Genomic DNA, 17,965 nt, shown 5'->3' on the forward strand with positions numbered 1-17,965 from the left:
TGCCAGATCTTGTACATGTTGTAGTTCAGATTATTGAAATGTATGGGAATACTCAGAAGTCACATTTAGAAGTGAAATAAATGGAACAATAGTGATTTCCAGCATTTTACTCTTGGTGCACAAAAATAAGTGATTCACAGAGGAGATAGTAGAAAGTAGAGAAGAAGTAGAAAGATAAGATGACCAAGAGGTTGTGTTATGATAGAATTCAGGGTAGAGTCATGAAGGGAATGGCTCACAGTGTCAAATGCTACAGAAAAATCAAATAAGATCAAAAGTTAGAGCCAAAGTATTAAAATACACAAAATTCTGAGCAAAGGAAGTGGAGAGAAATTCTGCACTGGTTCCTAACAGCATTCCGTTCCAATGCCAGACTTTGTTTTCCACACAGTACAGTTTTACTTGCGAGAGTGCCTTTCCTTACAACACACAAGACTGTCAGCTAGACCAGGTTTACAGTCTTTGCATACTAAATGGAGAATTGCTATGACAGCATTCATTACAGGCTCTCTGAAAGAAAACAGTTACGCTGAAGGGTGGTTCTGTGGATTTACAGCACCAGGTATAGCCAAATCATCAAAGCCTGTGTAAGTTCATCAAGTCCATCAAGACACAATAAAAATTGATGCTGTTCAGATAAAACCACTGTGATCCATAACCTCTTACATGGAAGGAATACTGAATTTCTGTGGGAAACTTCTGTGGAGATTATCAGCGGCAAACCACAAATGCAGTACTTGTGAATTCTTACATTTAATTGCTCTCAACATTGAATGCCAATGTTTTTCTAATTTTGAATTTCATACTATTATTTTAGGAATGTGAGATTTTATTTTCATACATAATTATAGAAATACAAAATTACATTGCATGCTTTCCTGTCTTATACATTTTGTAAAATGCCAAAAAAAAAAAAAATAATCAAAATGAATACTTGAATGAAGACATAAGCTTTCAGTAGGAGACTGAATCTTTGGCAGATTTATCATTACGTGAGCTGGCTTTAGATAGATCTTGGAACCCTTTTCAAGTCTTTGTATCACCTTGTCTTTGGACCTAGTATTTCCTCTGATTGAAATGCCCTACATCACCTATTGCCCTTCCTCCTTTGCCCAGCTAATATCTACTCATCCTGTCTTCAGTTTGGCTACAATCCTCTTGTCACCAAACTGGAGAGGTATTTGGGTGGTAGAATTAAATGTTTTAATATCGAAATGAGCACTGATTTGAAAATAAACTGAATATGTGAGAAGCTCACTGGTCCCAGGATTTCCTCCAGGCCCTTCCTATCTCTGTCACATGAACAGTACCTTAAGTTCCACTTTCCCCTTTGCCTTCTGCTCTCACCTCATCATCTCCACCCTTTTTTTCCTAACCTATTGAGTTTTGGTATTACAGTGGCCAAGACACAGAAGAGCAGATATGTATGATACATTGTTGGAAACAGTACCCAGGGCACCTTTATTCTTAGGTTTTTTTAACATTTATTTATTTTGAGAGACAGAGACAGAGTGTGAGCAGATGAGGGGCAGAGAGAGAGAGAGAGAGAGAGAGAGAGAGAGAGAGATACAGAATCTGGAGCAGGCTCCAGGCTCTAGGCTCTGAGCACAGAGCCTGACATGGGGCTTGAACCCACGAAGCACGACTGAGCCTCCCAGGGTACCTTTAAAAGCAATAAGGGTCCTCTTGACAGTTTGTTAGGTAATGAGTACAGGTTAATGGTTCTTGACAAAGGCATGTATTAGAATTATTAAAAGAATATTAACTGAATAATAAATCTGGGCCATACCCAAAGCACTCTGAATTGGAAAATCTTACCCTGGATTTGAAAACTTGCTGACATAGACTTGGTGTTTGAAAGCAAATTAGCGACAAAATATTTCCCAATTTGTTTGTGAAAGTAATATGTTTGGATTTTTGTTTCTGAAAATAAGGTTTGTTTCCTACCAATGGTGCTTTTAATTTTAGTTCTGTCCAGTTTTCACTGGCTTGATATTAGTATTTTGGTAGCATTATCAGTTTTATGTCTTTTTAAAGTTCTTACTTGGATTTTAAGGGTAAGTTAGATGAAGCTACATAAAGAATGCTGGCCGGGGCGCCTGGGTAGCTCAGTCGGTTGAGTATCTGACTTCGGCTCAGCTCATGATCTCATGGTTTGTGGGTACAAGCCCTCTGTCTGGCCCCGTGCTGACAGCTCAGAGCCTGGAGCTGCTTCAGATTCTGTGTCTTCCTCTCTCTCTGCCCCTCCCCTGCTTGCACTCTGTCTCTCCCTCTCAAAAATAAACATTAAAAAATAAAAAAAAAAAAAATTAAAAAAGAATGAATGCTGGCAAATGAAATTTTTCTCTTTCATTTTTAGTGTTTTCAGTAACCAGATTCTACACAAGTTTGTAACTTAAAGTAGTTTGAAATAATTTGGACATAATACATTGTCTTGTGAATTGAATTGTGTACTAAAACTGAAAAATATAGGTCAAAATCCAGATATTTATTTAAAATGCTCTGAAATTTGTTTTGATGGATTTTTTAAAAATTACATGTTCTTTCAAAATAAAAAATTTATATTTAAAAAACAAACTTTAGATTATCAAATATAGTTGATTTACTTTGGTTACTAAGTAAAAATGTTTCTGATATGAGACATGATGATGGAAAGCAGTTAAATCTTTCATTAGAGATTACACAAAATTCTCAATAAAATTAACTATTTTAACAATCTAGTTTCCTGTACCAAGCAAATCTTTTTTCTAGAAACATATTTGACATGAGTTTTTTCCTAGACACATAGTTTTTAGTAATGCATCTACCGACCTTGAGCATGTATACTTTATTAAAGAAAATGAATTACTCACAAATTAACATAGCTGTAGTTTGCCTTCTGTACCAAAATGAGTTTATTGTGTTGTTCAGTGTTGGTTAGTTTTTCTGTTATGTTGATGCATTAAAACAGATATTAAATTTTATCATTAATTCAGCGCCTGGTCTCTCATCAAATCCCCTTAATTACAAATTGACTCCAAGGATTAAACAGCATGGATTTTAATTTTAACTGAAACAAAAAAAAAAGCATCTTGAAAAATCACTCTTGCCTAGTGACTCATAGACACATTTTAAAAGATCCTATGATTTATTGCTTAGTATTTAAAATGCAATATGAAAGGCATTTCACCAATATTTTTATTATCTTACAGTCTTATTAAATGTATATTTTAGAATATATTTCATAGTCTTGAAAAAAACTCTGTACAGTTTTGGAGTTTTGATAACTTGTAACCCTTTCTTTAGAAAATGTAAACTTTAGATCTTGCATAACCATAATTGTATCCACATGATATTTATATTATTTTGTATTTCTACTTCTTTAATTTCACAAAATCATATACCATGTTTTCACATATATCATGGAAGTGTTTCCAATATAATCCAGTATCCTGTTTCCAGTATTATCTGTAGCTTATGATTATTTAGTTCAGTCTTCACTTCCTTTTGATACTTGCTATTTTAAGTTCAGAATAATTTTTGTGCATTTTATTCTGAAGACATTTAAACATTGCTGTCCTAAGAGCGCCCATTTTAAAAATTGAATTTATTACATATATTTTAAATACTAGAATGACTGTTTTTACTAGAATAAGAGGATAATGAAATTAACTTATGATAGCAGGGATCAAAAAGTACATTTGTCCACTATATTTTTGCCCCATTATATGATGAAGAGCTTTGAACGCTGATATGCCTTTTCAGAAATTCACTTATTCTGAATATTTTCTGGAATCTAACTTGTGTCAGTCATTTATGTTGATTTTTATCTAGATCCATAAGTTTTCAGGTATTTACTTTTAGAAAGGCCAAGTAAGGGTTACTAATAAAACCTGAGTATTCTGAGGTAAATCATTTGTTTATTAATAAATTCTTTTGTGCCAATTACCTGCACATTTTAAAGGCTGTAAAATATAAGTAATAGTGTTTTTTCCAGTTAAACAAATATTATATATTTTTGTAAATTTTATGTTTAAATGGCATTCTTTTATGAGCTTTTGTTGCTGTTGCTATTAAACTAGATTTGTATATGTTGAAAGATATTTAGTGTCCAAATGAGCTCAGTTCATCATGGCAGAGGAAAAAATAAATTGCCTAGAAACGGATTGTTTACGTAATATTAGATGGTAATATAAACCAACAAAAGCAAGGAAATTAACTTCTAAGGCTGACACACTGCCCTTTCCTTGCTCCTTTGTGCCTGTAGGTATCATGTACGTGTGGTAATACCAAAGTACAGTGAACTCAGTTAAGAACTGTCAAACTTAATTCTAAATTTCCTTACTCCGTTGGTGTATGTCACAACTTAATGTTATTATTTTGTCTCTTAATGCTATATAATGTCCTTCACATGTGAGATGAAGCAGTGCATGGGTGGATCTGAACAAGATGGAAAAGTTTATTTGCTTTTCTCTCATTTACAGTTGATTGCCCCCGATTAGCCAAATATCATGCAGCCCTGAAATCAGGTCTTTCCATTTTGAGAAAAGGTAATACAAGAGAAAATTCTAAAATATCTGAAGAAATTTTTGAAAAGTGTAGATACTAATATGAAAATGACATTTACTCTTAATTTTTACTCCTATTAATTTTGTTTCATCATTTTCTGCTTATTAAAAGCAGATATTTTTCTTTACAAAAAACTTAGAGCAATGGGAAAGTATACTGGTGTCTTATTATGAATAATCAAATATGAAAGTATGACTATTATCAAATAGTTCTTATATCAATTGTACAAAGGAATTATATGTAGAATTCTGAGGATAGGACTAAACCTCCCAAAATAACCTCCAAGATTGATTTGGGAACTGATAGATGCTTGGCCATTCTTTTAACAGCACCTGTTTCTTGATGACTGTGATAAAATGTAAATAATTCATTCACTTTGGTTTTTGTATTCACTAGTTAGGTGGTAGCTCATCAATTATTAATGAATGTTATCCTTGCTTTGGGGGACAATATTATACAATCGTAGGGACTCAATGATATTTTAGTATTAGAAAATGTTTTCCATTTTTTAATATAAGTCCAGGTCTGTTGCAGTTTGGAAATTATTTTGCTTTCTTTTTTTCTTGGTAAATGATTTCTACTCTTTAAGTATCCATTAGCACACAGTTTTCTAAGGGTAAATTACATATTTTCAAGCTTTGAATTTTTCTAAGTCTAAATCTTCTTGGATGGTAACCAAAGGTACTTATCTACTTTTGTAAAAAAAAAAAAAAAAAAAAAAGATGTTTATTCATTTCTGATTTGTGTTTTAAACCTTATGGGAACAGATCAGATACTTTCTGTAAAACTTATGTAAGAGAACTATCTAAATGTGGTCAAACACAGATTTTTATCTCAGAAACTGCTACAAAAACATGGTAAAAGAGGGGTTGTAAAGTTTGGGGTGGTGCTAATTTTGTAAGAAATTCTACTTTCTATTTTATGTAATTAATATTTAATTGGTTACACTTAAAAGTAGTGAAAAAATAATCTGTTTGCTAGATATTTGTGAAACAGTACTTTAAGCTCTTACTTATTTTGAGGTGTTGAAAGGTGAAACATTTGACATTTTCTTTTTGGGCATTACTTTAAAAAACACAGGGCGGGAAAGAGGCGTTGCAACATCAGAGTTAAGGGTGTTTGTGGTTGTCCGTGACAGCAGCTCTAGTTTTAAAACACCTGTGTTTACTTTCCAGCTTTTCAGAATCTGCCTGAAAGTGGCCTAAGAATGGCACAGGCCTTCATGGTGGCTGAGTTTTTTTATAATATGTGGAAGAACTAAACCGTGTACTTTGGTTTTCTTTTGCAAGCATTTACTTCTCTTATCTCATACATTTTATCTCTTCATCTACTTACATGTGTGCAGAAGATAATGCATGATTTATATTATCTATAGATTATAACAGCTATTTATTTGCATAGATGGGGTATTTTTGTTGTTGCTGTTCACTAATTGGAAAAAGCTGGTTTTTCAGCTTTATACAAATGTATTTTCATTCATAATTTGAAGCTAATGAAAAAATGAAAATTCGAATACCTTTTTGGAAAGAAATGAATGTAACCCTAACATAATTATTATATTATTTGTTACTTTATTATCCTCTAGTAAGTATGTCTCCATTTTTCTGTTTATATTTGCATTTTTGCTTCATAGTGTTTATTTTTTAAAACATTTTTCATAAATCTACAAATGTGATTTTCACTTTAGGTTAGTTTATATCGTCGTTAATGATTTCAGTGCGGATTGATGTTTCAACTTACCTATCTTTGCTTACGGGTCAGTGTTTCCAATTTATAGACATGTGCTTTTTGAATAATTATTTTGTGCATTTCCTACTATTTCATAATATTCAAAAGACACTTATGCATTATATAAACTTTATTCCCAAAATTGAGATACTTCTAGCTATGGTAGTTTAGTTTAATGAAATTTAATTTTTAAAGATTTGTTTTAGTTTTTTTGTTTGTTTTCAGACTTCTTATTTCTTACAGTAGATAGAAGCCAGATGACGTGTATCCTATCCTGTGATGAATTCTTTTTTTTTTTTTACAAATTTTTAAGTATAATAGCAAGGCATTTCCATGAGATTATAGTTAATGCCAAGCCTGTTTGATATGTAAAAGGAATAATTTAGTTTTTTGATAGGAGATTGTTATTTTTTATTTCTCCATATAACTAGTCATATTAACTGTTAACCTTTTTGTGTAATTAAACCCTTTGGAGAAGCCAGTGCCAACTGTGAATGTTCTCCCTAGGAAAACACACATACACAGAAATTTCAAGGAGTTTATTTCCCCTCTCCCCCAAGCCCATCAATGTGCCCCAGGCTAAAAAACGCTATTCTAGATTTTATTTTATTTAGGAAGTGTTAATTCTTCAGATAGTTTAGATAGTTGGTAAATCACAGAATCACTGGGTCAAGATCTTAAGTGCTTAGTACAAATCACCATGTTAGGTATTTAGCAACATAGAGCGGTAATTCATTTTTATCAACTTTAAGTGTACATAGTATATTTATATCACACCCTATGATGACTACACATATGTCAGTGTCTTAATACCAGCATCTCAGTGGTTTTGACATAAAAATGATAATTATCTCACTTTGTAGATTGAAGCAATTGACTATATACCTATTATTTTATTAAAGGATAAAGTCAATTAATTTTATTACATAAAAGCTGTAAAAAATGATATTCCACTCAGAAACTGAATCATTCTGATATGGGTATCCATCTAGGTGGATAATTCTCAGCTTCAGGCAGTATCAAAAGGAATTATAATAATAATAATAATAATATATATATCAGTTGGACGATAATGGAAACTTGAGGGAACATAGCTGTAATAATGGAATTTTTAAAATATAAAAGCATTTAGGAAAAAGTGTGTTAAACAGTAAAGTAAAAGTAAAGTGTGTTAAACAGAAAAGCAGTAAAATTATTTTAAGTGACATAAGTTCAATGACAAATAACTAAAATATTTCTACAAGGATTTGTATATTGTATTGTGTATAGTTTAACATAGATCAGAAGAAATGTTTGGTCAGATGAAACTAGTGAGAAAAAGAATTACTTTTTAAAAAGTCTTCTATTTTCATTCTTTTCTGTGATTACTGATGAGGAAGTAAAAGGGAAAAAAGATACTCAGTGCTGTTAGTACATTTGTTTCCAGAAATTCTCAAATTGCATAACTGAAATCATGAAACTTGATACAGGATTTCTATTGGGTGTGTTGATTTTGTCTTGGTGGCAATTGTCTTTAGATAGTGGTATATGTCTGTGACCTAAGTTTCAGCATAATTCATGTATAGTTATGTGGTTATGGAAAATTTTAATTCTTTAATGAAAATAATGTGTGTATGTGACTCAAGCACACTTTGCACTTCCCTAGTTATAAGGCCATGATTCTCAATACGTATTTGGCAGATTTCTTGAATCTTGAACTAAAATATTGGATACAGGAAAACCAGCAGATTTTTTGTGGTGCTGTTGAAAAGAGGGGTATCAAGCATACATCCAGTAGTTCCTTTAGGACACCTGGGGCTGCACAGGTTAGGAGATTAAAAACATAATTAAAAAGTCTCTGAAGTGCTCGTTTCGGCAGCACATATACTAAAAAAGTCTCTGAAAAGCATGATGGACTTTACAGCTGTTTTATGAGAACCAGAGTCTACAAACTGATATCTACGGTGCACAGTTCTTGGTTAAGTTAAAGTGATTAGCCCCTGCTCCATTTGCCTGGCATCGGTAAGGCTGAACCACCAGAATAAATATGTGGAATCTCTGCCATTATTTTACATACAATGGTAAGCATTTAGTTGAAAATTATTAGGCACACAAAAAGAAAAGACCAAATTACCAAAACCAAGAAAAACATACATTATATAAACCAACTCAGTTAATCCAAATGTTAGAGTTGAATGGGCAAGGTTTTTATAATAGCTATGATTAAAATATTCAAAAAGGTAGTGGAAATGAAGGAGAAAGGCAAAAGCAGATTAAGCATTTCACTCAAAAAAAAAGGGGGTCTATAAATATAAAGAATCAAATGGAAATCTCAGAGCTGAAGAACACAGTATCCGAAATTACAAACTTATTAAGTGGGTTTAGCAGCAGATGATATGACTGGTAAACTAGATAGTAGGTTTAGAGTTCAAATTGAAACATGAAATAAAAAGTCACTTGGGAGGTGGAAAAAAATCACTAAGAAGACAGATGGAATGTAAATAGTCCAATAGATGTGTAATTGGAGTCCCTCAAGGAGATGAGGAAGACAATGGAACAGAAGTAATAGTTAAAGATATAACAGCCAAGATTTTTCCAAAACTGATGGAAGACTTTCAAACCGCAAATTCAGAAAGCTATAAGAACTTCAAACAGGATAAACAAAATCTCACATAAACACAACATAATAAAAGTGATGATCTGCAGAGACAAGGAGAAAAATCTTAAAAGCAAGCTGAGGACAAAAGGTGTTTCAAAGAGCAACAATAAAACTGACAACTGCATTTTCAATAGAAAAAATGGAAGCCAGGAGAGTACAATGACATTGTTAAAGCTCTGGGGAAAGGAGCACCTGGGAGGCTCGGTCAGTTAAGCGTCCAACTCTTGGTTTCAGTTGAGATCATGATCTCACCATTTGTGGGTTCAAGCCCTGCATCAGGCTCTGTACTTCCAGGATGGAGCCTGCTTGGAATTCTCTCCTTCTCTCTGCCCCTCCCCCACTCTCCCTCAAAATAAATAAATAAACTTAAAAAGAAAAGCTCTGAGGAAAAAGAAATTGCCAATGCAGAATTCTACACTTTGCAGACAAATAAAAACAGAATTAGTCACTTGCATATGTGCATGCAAAGAAATAGTAAACACAGTTCTTTAGGCAAATGGAAAGTGATAGTAAACATAAACACAGAAATGTAGGAAGCAATGAAGAACAACCAGAAGAATAAATGTATTGGCACATATTAAAATTTTGACCGAATGTAGCCGTTTCAAAACAATAATGATAATATTTTGAGATTAAAATGTATGTATGATTAGAATGCATGGCAAAAAATAACCCTAATGCCTGGAAGTATGTAATGGACTTCATATGTTTTAAGCATTATTGGAGAAGTGATAAAATTAAGTATTCATATTAGTTAAAAGTCAGGAAAACAAGTTAGAATTTCTAAGAAAATTATGAAAAAGATGTTAATACACACACACACACACACACACGCACACACTTAAGAACTAATAGAGAAGGTTAGTGGTATAATACAATATATTGAATAATCCAAAAGAGGAAAGTAAAGGAGAGAAAAGGGAACATAAAAAAATTGGGTCAGATAGAAACCAAGAATAAAATAGCAAACGTATTTGGAAAGATAATGATAATCTGTTTAATCAAAATAACTAAATGTTCCAATTAAAAAGCAAAAATTGCCAGACTATATAATAAATTAAACCAACTATGTACTGCTTACAAGAATACACCTTAAATTATAATGGCACAAATGTTGAAAGTAAAGGATGAAAAAGAAACCCTATGCAGATGTTTAAAAAAAAAAGATATTTTAATGTTTTCTTATTTTTCAATACCAGTATAGTTAATGTACAGTGTTACCTTAGTTCTAGATATACAATATCGTGATTCAGCAACTCTACATTACTCAGCGCTCATTGCAGTAAGTGTGCTCTTAATTCCTATCACCTATTTCACCTATCTCCCCACCCCCCACCTCCCCTCTGGTAACCACCAGTTTGTTCTCTATATTTAAGAGTCTGTTTGTCTCTTTAAGAAGATGAGATATTTATATTCATAGCAAACAAAGTAGACTTTAACTCAGGGAGCATTACTAAAAATAAAGGATATCTAACACTGATAAACATCAGGAAAATATAGCAATACTAAATCTGTATGCACCCAGTAGTAGCTCCAGAATACATAGAGTGAAAATTGATGGAGCAGAAAGGAAAAATTGATGAATTCATAATCATGTGGTAGATTTTCACACATCCTTCTCAATAATTGATAATACAAACAAATCAAAATCAGAAAGGGTATAGAAGATTGGAACATTACTCACACACAGAAGGAGATGCCCAGAGAGAACCTTGCACTCAACATTCTTTTGAAATACACATGGAATTTTACTAAAATAAATTACATGTTAGGCCATAAAGCAAGCTTCAGTAAACTTAAAAAAAAAAAAAAAACCTAAAATAATTTACTGGAGAACCCATATGGTACCACCCAGCACCTGCTGATCTCCAAGCTCCCGAGGATGTCTGCACGGAGGAAGACTGGACTTCAAAGGAAGATGGTGGAATAGGAGGACCCTAAACTCACCTTGTCCCATAGATACAACAAGATAACACTCACATCAGTGTAAATACCATAGAAAATGACCCAAACCCTGGCAGAACAAACTCCACAACTAAATATGTAGAAGAGGCCACATGGAAGATGATAGGAAGGGCAGAGACATGGTGGGCAGCCAGACCACTCAGATATTGCTCCCTGAGGGAGGGAGTGAGCCATACACAGAGAAGGGTTGAGAAACAGCTATCATACAGGGAAACCTGCATGGAGAAGACAAGTCCCCTAGCATTTGGCTTTGAAAATCAGAGGGACCGAATTTTGTGAGTTCTTACAACCAGTGGAACTTAAAGCCTGGAACTTAAAAATCTTTGGCTGAGCTCTGGGAGAGCCCCAAGGACAGTAGGAAGCTGCATTCCTGCCCTTAAAGAGCACAATAAATAGCCCTGGGAAATACAGCATAGAAGCAGCAGTTTGAAAAATGCCTGGGACATATAGGAGGGAGAGTTATTTACTAATCTAAGAGTTCACAAGGAACTTCTCCAAGAACTAATCTGGCAGGTGCCATTTCCTCCCCCTCCAACAAAAACAGACACCACCTCTGAGAACCAGCTCAGCACTGGCACTATATAACTTGCTAACATCGTACCCCACTCCCTTCAGTGGGCCTGCTTCAGTCCTGTTGCCGTGGGTCCTGTCCCCCAGAAGATCAGCGCAAACTTTGCCAACACTGCATCTCCCAACTGCAGGCTTTGTTGGGCTTCAGTCCCTGTAACAACTGGTTACCTCTCATGGAGGATGCACACACCTTGTTAAAACACCTCTTGCCTGCATGCAGTCTCCATAGCAGCTGTACATCCCCTAAGGAAGAGGACAAGCACCACCTTGCTAAAAGTGCACACCCTTCCCACGATGTTGAAGAGCAAGAGACATAACTGACTTGCCTAACACACAGAAACAGACACAGAGTGTTAGGCAAAGTGAGGAGACAGAGAAATATGTCCCAATGAAAAAAAAAGACAAAATCACAGCAAGATACCTAATGGAGATATGCCTGATAGAGAATTTAGAGTAATGATCATAAACATATTCACTGGACTTGAGAAAAGAATGGACGACATCAGTGAGACCCTTAACACAGAGATAAAAAGGAACCAATCAGAGATGACAAATATGATAATTGAAATTAAAATATACTAGATGGAATAAATAACAGGCTAGAAGAAGCAGAAGAATGAATCAGTGACCTGCAGGACAGAGTAATGGAAAGTAAGTAAGCAGAGCAGGTGAGAGGAAAATATGACATTAGCATTATATGGATTCCAGAAGAAGAGAGAGAAAAGGAACCAGAAAATTTATTTGAAGTAGTAATAGCTGAAAACCGCCCAAATTTGGAGAAGGAAATAGAAATTCAGATCCAGGAGAAAAAGATCTCCCAAAAAAATCAAGGAGGTCCACACCAAGACACATAGTAATTAAAATTACAAAAAGCAGTGTTAAAGAATTTTAAAAGCAGGAGGAGAAAAGAAAACATTTACATTCAGGGGTAACCCCATAAGGCTATCAGCAGCTTTTTCAACAGAAACTTTGCAGGCCAAACTGGAGTGGCATATATATTCAAAGTGCTGAAGGGAAAAAAATCTGCAGCCAAGAATACTCTATCCAGCCAGACTATCATTCAGAATAGAAGGAAAGAGAAGGATTTTCCCAGACAAACAAAAGTTGGAGGATTTCATGACCACCAAAGCAACCGTACAAGAAAAGTTAAAGGGAACTCTGTGAGCAGAAAGGAAAGACCACAAATAAGAATAAGAAAGGTAGGAAGCTCAAAACCAATAAAAATAAGTATCTCTGTAAAAACCAGCCAAGGGACTCACAAAATAGAAGGAAGTAAAGTATGATCCACAAAAACAAACACAAAACAAATAACAAAATGACAATAAATACATACCTATCAATAATTAATTTGAATGTAAATAGACTAAATGCTCCAATAAAAAGACATAGGGTGACTGGAATGGATTAAAAAAAAAAAAGCCACATCTATATACTACCTACAAGAGACTCACTTCAGACCTAAAGACACATAAACATTGAAAGTGAGGGAAAGGAGAAACAGTTATCATGCAAATTGATGTGAAAAGAAAGCCAGGGTAGCAATATTATATCAGACAAAATTTAAAGACAAAGAAAGATACTGTATAATCATTAAGGGGACAATCCAACAAGACAACATTTTAAGTATCTATGCACCTAATATGGGTACATACTACATAAAGTACATAAAGCAGTTCACAACATACATAAAGGAACTAATCTATAGTAATACAATAATGATAAGGGACTTTAACATCCCTACTTACATCAATGGGCAGATCATCTCAACAGAAAATCAACAAGGAAATAGTGGCTTTGAATAACACACTGGACCAGATAGATTTAATACATATATTCAGAACATTCCATCCTAAAACAGTAGAATATACATTCTTTAGAAAGATCACACATTAAGTCACAAAACAAGTCTCAATAATTTCAAAAAGATTGAAGTTATAACCACAATGCAATGAAATTAGAGATCAACCACAAGAAAAAATCTGGAAAGGGCACATATCCATGGAGGTTAAAGAACATGCTACTAAACACTGAGTAAGTCAGCCAAAAAATCAAAGAGGAAATAAAAGAATGCATGAAGACAAATGAAAAATAAAACCAAACAATCCAAAATCTTTAGGATGCAGCAAAAGCAGTTCTAAGAGGGAAGTGTATAGCAATACAGGCCTACCTCAAGAAGCAAGAAAATTTCATATGAACAACTTAACCTTACACCTAAAGGAGCTAGAAAAAGATCAAACAAAACCCAAAAATAGCAGAAGGAAGGAAATAATAAAGATCAAAGCAGAAATTTTAAAAAAGAACACAGTAGAACAGATCAATGAAACCAGGTTCTGGTTCTTTGAAAAGATCAACAAAATTGATAAACCTCTAGCCATACACATCCAAAAAAGAGAGAGAGGGAGAAAGAGGATGCAAATAAAATCACAAATTAAAGAGGAAAAATAACAACTGACACCACAAACATACAAAGGATTATAAGAAAATATTATGAAAAATTATATGCCAAAAAATTGGACAACCTAGAAGAAATGTATGTATTTCTAGAAACTTACGATCTACCAAAACTGAAACAGAAAGAAAGAGAAAATTCGAACAGACCAATTACCAACAATGAAATTGAGTCAGTAACCAAAACCCCAACAAACAAAAGTCCGAGACCAGGTGGCTTCACAGGTGAATTCTACCAAATATTTAAAGAAGAGTTAGTACCTATTCTTCTCAAACTTTTCAAAAAAATAGAAGAGGAAGGAAAATTTCCGAATCATTCTTACTCTAAAATCAGATAAATACACCACAAAAAAAAAAAAAAGAACTATAGGCCAATTTTTTGCATAGATGCAAAATTCCTCAACAAAGTATTAGAAAACTAAATCCAACAATACATTAAGAAAAATCATTCACTATTATCAACTAAGATTTATTCTCAGGATTGAATATTTGCAAATCAATCAGTGTGATACATCACATCAGTAAAAGAAAGGATAAAAACCATATGATCATTTTAACAGAGGTGGCAGAATCATTTCACGGTACAACATCCATTCATGATAAAAACACTCAACAAAGTAGGTCTAAGGGGAACATACCTCAACATAATAAAGGCTTTCTATGAAAAACCCACAGCTAACATGGTGAAAAACTAAGAGCTGTTCCCCCTAAAGTATGGAACAAGACAAGGATGTCTGCTCTTACCACTTTTATTAAACATACTATTGGAAGTTTTCGCCCCAGCAGTCAGGTGAGAGAAAAAAAAAAAAACGGCATCCAAACTGGTAAGAAAGAAGTAAAACTCTCACTATTTACAGATAACATGATACTATTTATAGAAAACCCTAAAGACTCCACCAAAAAACTATTAGAATAGATAAATAAATCCAGTAAAGTATCAGGATACACAATCAATGTACAGGAATCTGTTGCATTCCTGCATACAAATAATGAAGCAACAGAAAGAGAAATTAAGAAAACAATCCCATTTACAATTTCACCAAAAATAATTAAATACCTAGGAATAAACTTAACCAACTTGGTGAAAGACATGTACTCTGAAAATTAGAAATCAAAGACAACACAAACAGATTTAATGCAATCCCTGTCAGAAATCCAATAGCATTTTTCACAGAACTAGAACAAACAATCCTAAAATTTGTATGGAACCACAAAAGATTTGGAATAGCCAAAGCGATCTTGAAAAAGAAAAACAAAACTAGTGGAATCACAATTTCAGTCTTCAAGTTATATTACAAATCTGTAGTAACCAAAACAATATGGTACTGGCATAAAAATAGACACATAGATCAATGGAACAGAATAGAAAGCCCAGAAATAAACCCACAATTATATGGTCACTTAATCTTCTACAAAGCAGGAAAGAATATGCGATGGGAAAAAGACTCTCTTCAACAAATGGTGTTGGAAGAACTGGACAGCTACATGCAAAAGAATGGACTGTACCACTTTCTTACACCACACACAAAAATAAACTCAAAATGCACTTAGGCTAATGAGACCTAAAACCATAAAAATCCTGGAAGAGAGCACAGACAGTAATTTCTCTGACATCGGCCAAAATTAACACAGCCCAATGTAAAGTTTGAGTTCTACCTTATTTCTTCTCTTAACCTGTGTATGTATCTCCTCATCATTTTTAGACTGTGATTACTCCAGCTCTTATTTTTCAAAAATATTTTAGCTATTCTACTTTCATTGCCTTTTATAAATTTTTAAATCAACTTGTCTACATTTACAAAAAAAACATCCTGCTTAAATTTTGATAGGAATTGACTTGTATATAGATCAATTTAAGGAGAAGTGACATATTTACTGTGTTGAATCTTAAAATCCATGAACACAGTATATATCTCCATTTTTGTCTTTTTTTATTTCTTTAATTACCTTTGTAATTTTGAGCATACAGATCTTGTACATGTTTTGTGGTTGTTTTTTTTTTTTTTTTTTAGATTTACACTTAATTATTTAATGTCATCTACAAATAAGGACATTTTTACTACTTCCTTTCACATGTGTATGCCTTTTCTTTCCCTTTCTTTTTTGTGCTGGCTGGGACTTACAGCATTATGCTGAATAAAAGTAGTGAAGGCAGACATCATTGCTTTGTTCTCAATCTTAGGGGAAAGCATTCAGTCTTTCACCTTTAAGTATGTTATTAGATAAAATTTTTTGTAGATACCCTTTATCATGAAGACATTCTGTAGAGTTTTTATCACAAATGGGTATTGAACTTTAATGAAAAATTTTTCATGATCAGTTGAACACCAAAGTAATTTCAACTTGTGATGCCAAAATTGGATTTGTTTAACTTGTTTAACTTGTCTGCTGGTAGGAGGTAGAATTGTGTCCCTCTAGAAAGGTATGCTTAAGTCCCAATGTCTGGTGCCTACGAACATGACTTTATATGGAATACAGATCTTCACAAATGTAATCAAGTTAAAATGAGGCCATACTGCATGAAGGTGGACCCGAATCCAATGACTGGTGACCCTGTAAGAAGAGGAAAATTTGGACACAGGCTCAAAAAACACCAGAAAGAAAACCATGTCATGACAGAGGCAGAGACTGGAGTGATGTATATGTAAGCCAAAGAATGCCAAAGATTGCTGGCAACCAGCAGAAACCAGGAGAAAGGAATGAAACAGATTCTCTCTCAGAGTCTCCAGAAGGAACTCACCCTGCTGACACCTTGATTTTGGATTTCTGGCTTCCAGAACTGTGAGACAACAAATTCTTATTGTGTTAAGCCGCCCAATCTGTGATAATTTGTTCCAGCAGCCCTAGGAAACAAATATATTGCTTTGTTCTGGTGACTGTTTTTTAGTTCTAGCATAGTCTTATTTCCTCCCCTATTTTTTTTCTTTGTCTGTGGGCATATTTGTCATAATGGACACATAACACCAAACAATTCAGGTTGTGCATTCTTCCTAGAATGGCTTTTTCAGAGATCATTAAATTTTATAGAAAAGCATATAAATTTCTTATCCTCAATGTGTTTCCAAATTAAAGAAGGACATTCTTGTTGTCCTGTGCTTTGAAAATATAATTTTATGACAGGCCAACATTTTAATATCTTTTCTATGGCCAGCAACAATGGTAGCCATCATTGACACATATCTAAAGGGGCCTCTACCTCAATTTCTATGAAGTAAAAAATCTCATTAAATAATTTTGCATGTTTTGAGAAACCTTTAAAAGTGAACACTTTCATTATAAAAGCCTCAATATCATTGGTAAGCAAATCACACTCCTTTCTAGAAGTGTTGTATGTAAGGTGTGTAGGATATTTAGCAGGTGAGATCCCTTCTTTTTTTTTTTCTTTTTGATAACAAGTTTGTAGATTAAATGAAAACTGTACAAATTTACATCGCTTCTCGGCCTTTTGGCTAAGATCAAGTGTAAAACTATACAAATTTACATTTGCACTGTCCAATATCCAGCTAAAACTGAGAAAAATCTAGTTTACATTTGGACAAGATATCAACAATCTATTTTATATTTTCTACAATTTAAACTCTCAATAAAATCAAGAAGACAATTTGTAAACCCATTTTACAAATCCAAGTACCTAAAAGATACAGGGAATGATTTTCGCTGCTGTAATTTGGCATATCACTTGATATACATGAATGTTAGAGGTATGAATGTTACTAAGTGCTCACATCATTTATTATACACTTATAATAGTACTTATACTATTATTATACACTTATTATAGCACTTATACTAAGTGCTCACATCATTTATTAGAAAGCATGATTGCTATTAAATGCTAACAGAATCGGCTTTACAATGTAAGGGGCCAGTATATCTCCTATCATAAATTTCTTGGGCACCTGTGTTGAGCATCCAACTCTTGATTTCAGCTCAGGTTATAATCCCAGGGTTGTGGGATTGAGCCCCACATCGGGCTCTGCACTGAGTATGAAACCTGCTTAAGATTCTCTCTCTCCCTCTGCCTCTCCCCCGCTCGTGAACGTGCATGCCCACTCTATCATGCTCTCT

At 33.7% G+C, this 17,965-nt stretch overlaps 1 protein-coding gene across 4 annotated transcripts in view; it reads left to right on the forward strand.

The window, feature by feature from the left end:
* The window catches only part of MIPOL1 (mirror-image polydactyly 1), a 306,029-nt gene that overhangs the window by 156,895 nt on the left and 131,169 nt on the right, over positions 1 to 17,965 (forward strand). The window lies entirely within an intron of this gene.

The sequence above is a fragment of the Panthera onca genome, chromosome B3 (assembly GCF_046562875.1).
Source record: "Panthera onca isolate mPanOnc1 chromosome B3, mPanOnc1 haplotype 2, whole genome shotgun sequence".
NCBI classification, from domain to species: Eukaryota; Metazoa; Chordata; class Mammalia; order Carnivora; family Felidae; genus Panthera; species Panthera onca.